We start from the raw sequence: 8,379 nt of genomic DNA on the forward strand, positions 1-8,379 counted from the left end.
TATGACATCAACACCTCAAAACTTTTAATAAACTAATAGCAGAATACTATCGGCGAAGATTTTGGAACAAGGATACTTACTATAATTAGAGAAAAACAAAGAAATAGAACACCTCTCTTTAATAGTTCTGATGACTCCCCGTAGTAGGGACAACAACTCTCTCTCTCTCTCTCTCTCTCTCTCTCTCTCTCTCTCTCTCTTTAAAATTAGGATTAGGGTTAATGTAAAAATTAGAGATTTTAGGATTTGGTAAAAGAGACAAGGGCAGAATAATAATTTTAAAATCAAATTTAACCTAATAAAATTATTTTAAAAATATTATTTGTTTATCAACTTACTAATTAATTTTTAAATAAATATTCTAATTTAAAATCAGAACTAATATAATTGATTTTCTGTTATTCATATAATTAAATTCAAAATCTCAATATTTAAATTAAATATAAAATCATTATTTTTCAACTACTAAAACTTTGAATTTTAAATAAGAAAATGTTCAATTATTAATTTCAATTAAGTAAAATATCTAATTAAATAGAATAAGATTCTTAATAAATGTAAACTCATTATCATAAAAGTTAATTTAAATACCTTCGATAAAAATAATTTCTATAATAAAAAGCACAATTTTATAAAATAAAACATAACTTATTCATGATTAAATTTTTCAAAAATAAGGAGTATTACATGTAACACCCTAACTATCAAAATGTCACGTTTCCGGCTGCGCCACTCTGATAGCTCGGGTATTACGACCACTCTTATAACATTTAATACTAAAATATGAGCCTGTTTAAAACTTAAGTCGTATTACCACCCAAAAGACTTTTTATAAGATAATATACATCCATACAAATATCAATATGTACAAAGGATACATTTATATATATACATCATACCAATATACAAACTTCACATATCAAAATTTCTATCCCTCTTGCAAAAATTGCTAGAAATAAAGGCGAGGGAAAAATAAAAACTAAGATAATACAAAATAATATCGAATAGACAGAAAACGAATATAACTCTTCTGAAGCTCCGTCGCCCATATTCTAAAAAGGGAAAAACCTGGAGGGAAGTGAGAACATCGTCCTCGAAAGGGTTCTCACTATAGGGTTACAGAATTGCTATAATAAAATACGAGAATAAAATCGTTTTTAAAGTACAGTGATTAATAACTGCCTTATGCTTCTTTTCAAAACCAAAGATTTAATATTCAAATCCGAAATCCTTTCTCTAAGGGAAAGCTGTTAATTTCTCAGAAATCCAAAAGTCCTTTTTAAAAAATTTTTCCTAGACAGTATGAATGACCAAACTGTTCCAAGCATATGTTCATTAAGTCTATGCTGAACCAGTTTAGTTTTTCATACTTTTCTAAACCAAAAGCACAAACCAAACACAGCCTTCAGCCCATCTCATAACCAACCACGGCCTTAGGCCCAAGCAACTCAATCAACAACCAATTCATCACAATCCAACCAATTTTCAGTCACAAACATAAGTAAGAAGATTCAAACACAATCAAGTAGTTATATCAAGTAGAGCAATTAGCAATTAAACATAACTATTCACATAGGCAAACCAATTACAATATGCATACCCAAACAATGTCATATAAATGCATATGATGTATGTCTGTCCTACTGGCCATGAGCTCATGCGTTGGTTATGTTGCCAGACCCGACTCGGATAAGCAGGATTAAGCCACCATCCTTATCCGTAGGTTCCACAAGCAAGCGGGACTAAACCACCATCCTTGCCCGGAACATGCAAGCGAGATTTAAACCACCATCATTGCCAAATAATTTATCAATATGTGAGCGGGACAAAACCACCATCCACACTGCAGACGGGACAAAACCACCATCCCTGCATAACGGTTTATGCACTGAGCAAGCGGGACTATACCACCATCCTTGCTAGCCTCATCATATTCTATGTAACACCCACAGGCAATCAGACTCAAAATCTTATTTCAAAAATCATTCTTGGCCCACTTTCAAATCAGAAATGTATTCAGTTCACATCTTGCCGAGAATCACTTTCCTTAAGTAAATTTTCTTTTTAAAACTTTCAAACAACTTCATAACCAAGCCAAATTCAAATTTCTTCTTGAAAGACTCAAAATCACTCATTTTCAAATCATTTGCTCAATTGCTTCAAAATCAAAAGTTATTAATTGAAATATACAGCAAGGTCTCAAGACTTTAGGGGAGAACAACCGGCCTCATTTTCTTATATTCCGTAAAGACTCTTAAAAAAATCATTGTTTTCTTAGTTTAATTGATACAAAGGAAGTTTCTAAACCCATTTAAAACCAAATCATAGAAATCAGAAGTTCCGAACCAAATTCAAATCCAAACCCAATTGGTACACGAAATTGTGATTCACACTTTTTACAACTCCGCACAACTAATCAGTAAGTGCACTGGGTCGTCCAAGTAATACCTTACGTGAGTAAGGGTCGATCCCACGGAGATTGTCGGCTTGAAGCAAGCTATGGTCACCTTGTAAATCTCAGTCAGGCGGATTCAAATGGTTATGAGTTTTGATAATTAAAAGAAAAATAAAACATAAAATAAAATAAAGGTACTGATGAGCGAATAATTTATACGCTTTTTGGCATTGTTTTTAGTATGTTTTTAGTAGAATCTAGTTACTTTTAGGGATGTTTTCATTAGTTTTTATGTTAAATTCACATTTCTGGACTTCACTATGAGTTTGTGTATTTTTTTGTGATTTCAAGTATTTTCTGGCTAAAATTGAGGGACTTGAGCAAAAATCAGATTCAGAGGTTGAAGAAGGACTACTGATGCTGTTGGATTCTGACCTCCCTGCACTCAAAGTGGATTTTCTGGAGCTACAAAACTCAAAATGGCGGGCTTCCAATTGCGTTGGAAAGTAGACATCCAGGGCTTTCCAGCAATATATAATAGTCTATACTTTGGCCGAGTTTAGACAACGTAAAAGGGCGTTGAACGCCAGTTCTACGCTGCTGTCTGGAGTTAAACGCCAGAAACACGTCACAAGCCAGAGTTGAACGCCATAAATACGTTACAAACTGGCCTTCAACTCCAAGATTGACCTCTACACGTGTAACACTCAAGCTCAGCCCAAGCACACACCAAGTGGGCCCCGGAAGTGGATTTATGCATCAATTACTTACTTCTGTAAACCCTAGTAACTAGTTTAGTATAAATAGGACCTTTTACTATTGTATTAGACATCTTTTGATCATCTTTGGACACCTAGTCCTTAGATCATGGGGGCTGGCCATTCGGCCATGCCTGGACTTTTCACTTATGTATTTTCAACGGTAGAGTTTCTACATTCCATAGATTAAGGTGTGGAGCTCTACTGTTCCTCAAAGATTAATGCAAAGTACTACTATTTTTCTATTCAACTCAAATTATTCCTCTTCTAAGATATTCATTCGTACTTCAACATGAATGTGATGAACGTGACAATCATCATCATTCCCCCACGAACGCGTGCCTGACAACCACTTCCGTTCTACCTTCGATTGAATGATTATCTCTTGGATCTCTTAATCAGAATCTTCGTGGTATAAGCTAGATTGATGGCGGCATTCATGAGAGTCCGGAAAGTCTAAACCTTGTCTGTGGTATTCCAAGTAGGACTCTGGGATTGAATGACTGTGACGAACTTCAAACTCGCGAGTGCTGGGCGTAGTGATAGACGCAAAAGGAGGGTGAATCCTATTCCAGTATGATCGAGAACCTCAGATGATTAGCCGTGCTGTGACAGAGCATTTGGACCATTTTCACAAGAGGATAGGATGCAGCCATTGGCAAGGGTGATGCCTCCAGACGATTAGCCATGCAGTGACAGCGCATCGGACCATTTTCCAGAGAGGATTAAAAGTAGCCATTGACAACAGTGATGTCCTTACATAAAGCCAGCCATGGAAAGGAGTAAGATTGATTGGATGAAGACAGCAGGAAAGCAGAGGTTCAGAGGAACGAATGCATCTCTATACGCTTATCTAAAATTCTAACCAATGAATTACATAAGTATTTCTATCCTTATTTTCTATCTATTTATTAATTATATTCGAAAACTCCATAACTATTTTATATCTGCCTGACTGAGATTTACAAGGTGACCATAGCTTGCTTCAAGCCGACAATCTCCGTGGGATCGACCCTTACTCACGTAAGGTTTATTACTTGGACGACCCAGTGCACTTGCTGGTTAGTTGTATCGAAGTTGTGAATGAAAAACGATTTATTAAGACGTGCATATAGAGTTTCTGGCGCCGTTTCCTGAGATCACAATTTCGTGCACCAAGTTTTTGGCGCCGTTGCCGGGAATTGTTCGAGTTTGGACAACTGACGGTTCATCATGTTGCTTAGATTGGGTAATTTTCTTCTTATTTTATTTTCAAAAAGTTTTCAAAAATTTTTCAAAAATTTTTCAAAAATCTTTCAAAAATATAGTTTTCTTCAGAATTTTTAAGAATGAATTCTAGTGTTTCATGAAGCATGTTGAAGCCTGGCTGGCTGTAAAGCCATGTCTAATTCTTCTGGATAGGGAATGTCAGGCGTGTCATGTCTGAGTTACATACTAAAGCTTGGCTGGCTATTAAGCTATGCCTGACCCTTTGATTGGAGCTTTAGACTAAAGAGCATAAGATTCCTGGAATTCATATTAAAAATTTTGGAATCCTTATTTTTCTTTTTCAAAATGATTTTCGAAAAAATTAAAAGAAAATACAAAAAAATTAGAAAATCATAAAAATAAAAATTTATTTTGTGTTTCTTGTTTGAGTCTTGAGTCAAATTTCAAGTTTGGTGTCAATTGCATTTTTTTTAAAAATTCTTTGCATTTTTCGAAAAATTCATGCATTCATGGTGTTCTTCATGATCTTCAAGTTGTTCTTGGTAAGTCTTCTTGTTTGATCTTGATATTTTCTTGTTTTGCATCTTTTCTTGTTTTACATGTGCATTCTTGCATCCATAGAGTCTAAACATGAAAGATTTCTAAGTTTGGTGTCTTGCATGTTTTCTTTGCATTAAAAATTTTTCAAAAATATGTTGTTGATGTTCATCATGATCTTCAAAGTATTCTTGGTGTTCATCTTGACATTCATAGTGTTCTTGCATGCATTCCTTGTTTTGATCCAAAAAGAGAAGAGAAAAACATGAAAATGATGTTTTAATTTTTCTCTCTCATCATTAAAAATTCAAAAATAAAAAAAAATATCCTTCCCTCTTTTCTCTCATAAAATTCGAAAATTTGAGTTGATTTTTTCAAAAATTTTTAAAATCTAGTTGTTTCTTATGAGTCAAATCAAATTTTCAATTTAAAAATCTTATCTTTTTCAAAATCTTTTTCAAAAATCAAATCTTTTTCATTTTTTCTTAGTTATTTTCGAAAATTTTAAAAATATTTTTCAAAAATATTTTTCTTATCTTTATCTCCTAATTTTCGAAAATAACACCATCAATTAATGTTTTGATTCAAAAATTTCAAGTTTGTTACTTGCTTGTTAAGAAAGATTCAAACTTTGAGTTCTAGAATCATATCTTGTGATTTCTTGTGAATCAAGTCATTAATTGTGATTTTAAAAATCAAATCTTTTTCAAAACTAATTTCAATCATATCTTTTCAAAAATATCTTCTTATCTTATCTTTTTCAAAATTTGATTTTAAAATATTTTTTCTAACTTCTTATCTTCTTATCTTTTCAAAAATTGATTTTCAAAATTTGTTTCAACTAACTAACTAACTTTTTGTTTGTTTCTTATCTTTTTCAAAACTACCTAACTAACTCTCTCTCTCTCTCTAATTTTCGAAAATATCTTCCCTCTTTTTCAAAATTTCTTTTTAATTAACTAATTAATTTAATTGTTGATTTTAATTTTCGAAAAATTACTAACCTTTTTCAAAAACTATTTTCGAAAATCACTAACTCTTTTTCAAAAATTATTTTCGAAAATTCTCTCTCTCTCTTATCTCCTTCTATTTATTTATTCATCTACTAACACTTCATCTCACCCAAATTCGAACCCCCTCTTCCATCTGTGTTCGAATTTCTTCTTCTTCTTTTCTTCTTCTACTCACACAGGGGAACCTCTATACCTGTGGTAAAAAGGATCCCTATTATTATTATTTTTCTGTCCCTCTTTTTCATATGAGCAGGAGCAAGGACAAGAACATTCTTATTGAAACAGATCCAGAACCTGAAAGGACTCTGAAAAGAAAACTAAGAGAAGCTAAATTACAACAATCCAGAGATAACCTTACAGAAATTTTCGAACAGGAAGAGGAGATGGCAGCCGAAAATAATAATAATGCAAGGAGGATGCTTGGTGACTTTACTGCACCTAATTCCAATTTACATGGAAGAAGCATCTCCATCCCTACCATTGGAGCAAACAATTTTGAGCTGAAACCTCAATTAGTTTCTCTGATGCAGCAGAACTGCAAGTTTCATGGACTTCCATCTGAAGATCCTTTTCAGTTCTTAACTGAATTCTTGCAGATCTGTGATACTGTTAAGACTAATGGAGTAGATCCTGAAGTCTACAGGCTCATGCTTTTCCCTTTTGCTGTGAGAGACAAAGCTAGAATATGGTTGGACTCTCAACCTAAGGATAGCCTGAACTCTTGGGATAAGCTGGTCAAGGCTTTCTTAGCCAAGTTCTTTCCTCCTCAAAAGCTGAGTAAGCTTAGAGTGGATATTCAGACCTTCAGACAGAAAGAAGGTGAATCCCTCTATGAAGCTTGGGAGAGATACAAAGGACTGACCAAAAAGTGTCCCTCTGACATGCTTTCAAAATGGACCATCCTGGACATATTCTATGATGGTCTGTCTGAATTAGCTAAAATGTCATTGGATACCTCTGCAGGTGGATCCATTCACCTAAAGAAAACACCTGCAGAAGCTCAAGAACTCATTGACATGGTTGCTAATAACCAGTTTATGTACACTTCTGAGAGGAATCCTGTGAGTAATGGGACGCCTATGAGGAAGGGAGTTCTTGAAATTGATACTCTGAATGCCATATTGGCTCAGAATAAAATATTGACTCAGCAAGTCAATATGATTTCTCAGAGTCTGAATGGAATGCAAGCTGCATCCAACAGTACTCAAGAGGCATCTTCTGAAGAAGAAGCTTATGATCCAGAGAACCCTGCAATAGCAGAGGTAAATTACTTAGGTGAACCTTATGGAAACACCTATAACTCATCATGTAGAAATCATCCAAATTTCTCATGGAAGGATCAAAAGCCTCAACAAGGCTTTAATAATGGTGGAAGAAATAGGTTTAACAATAGTAAACCTTTTCCATCATCCACTCAGCAACAGACAGAGAACTCTGAACAAAATACTTCTAATTTAGCAAATTTAGTCTCTGATCTATCAAAGGCCACTGTGAGTTTCATGAATGAAACAAGGTTCTCCATTAGAAATTTGGAAGCACAAGTGGGCCAGCTGAGTAAAAGGATCACTGAAATCCCTCCTAGCACTCTCCCAAGCAATAAAGAAGAAAATTCAAAAGGAGAGTGCAAGGCTATTGATATAACCAAAATGGCCGAACCCAAAGAGGGAGAGGAGGACGTGAATCCCAAGGAGGAAGACCTCTTGGGACGTCCAGTGATCAATAAGGAGCTTCCCTCTGAGGAACCAAAGGAATCTGAGGCTCATCTAGAGACCATAGAGATTCCATTAAACCTCCTTATGCCATTCATGAGCTCTGATGAGTATTCCTCTTCTGAAGAGAATGAGGATGTTACTGAAGAGCAAGTTACCAAGTACCTTGGTGCAATCATGAAGCTGAATGCCAAACTATTTGGTATTGAGACTTGGGAAGATGAACCTCCCTTGTTCACTAATGAACTGAGTGATCTGGATCAACTGACATTGCCTCAGAAGAGACAGGATCCTGAAAAGTTCTTAATACCTTGTACCATAGGCACCATGACCTTTGAGAAGGCTCTATGTGACCTTGGGTCAGGGATAAACCTCATGCCCCTCTCTGTAATAGAGAAACTAGGAATCTATGGGGTGCAAGCTGCTAAAATCTCATTAGAGATGGCAGAAAATTCAAGAAAACAGGCATATGGACAAGTAGAGGATGTGTTAGTAAAGGTTGAAGGCCTTTACATCCCTGCTGATTTCATAGTTCTAGATACTGGGAAGGATGAGGATGAATTCATCATCCTTGGAAGACCCTTCCTAGCCACAGCAAGAGCTGTGATTGATGTTGACAGAAGTGAATTAGTTCTTCAATTGAATGGGGACTCCCTTGTGTTTACAACTCAAGGTTATCCTTCTGTAAACATGGAGAGGAAGCATAAAAAGCTTCTCTCAAAACAGAGTCAACCAGAGCCCCCACAGTCAAACTCTAA

General features: G+C 35.1%; 1 non-coding gene across 1 annotated transcript; it reads right to left on the reverse strand.

Moving 5' to 3' along the window:
• Window positions 1–6,691: 6,691 nt before the first annotated feature.
• Window positions 6,692–6,799, reverse strand: LOC112781987 (small nucleolar RNA R71). The gene has a single exon (XR_003192732.1). It is a non-coding gene; the product is annotated as a small nucleolar RNA R71 (small nucleolar RNA).
• Between the last annotated feature and the right edge of the window lie 1,580 nt (window positions 6,800–8,379).

The sequence above is a fragment of the Arachis hypogaea genome, chromosome 19 (assembly GCF_003086295.3).
Source record: "Arachis hypogaea cultivar Tifrunner chromosome 19, arahy.Tifrunner.gnm2.J5K5, whole genome shotgun sequence".
NCBI classification, from domain to species: domain Eukaryota; kingdom Viridiplantae; phylum Streptophyta; class Magnoliopsida; order Fabales; family Fabaceae; genus Arachis; species Arachis hypogaea.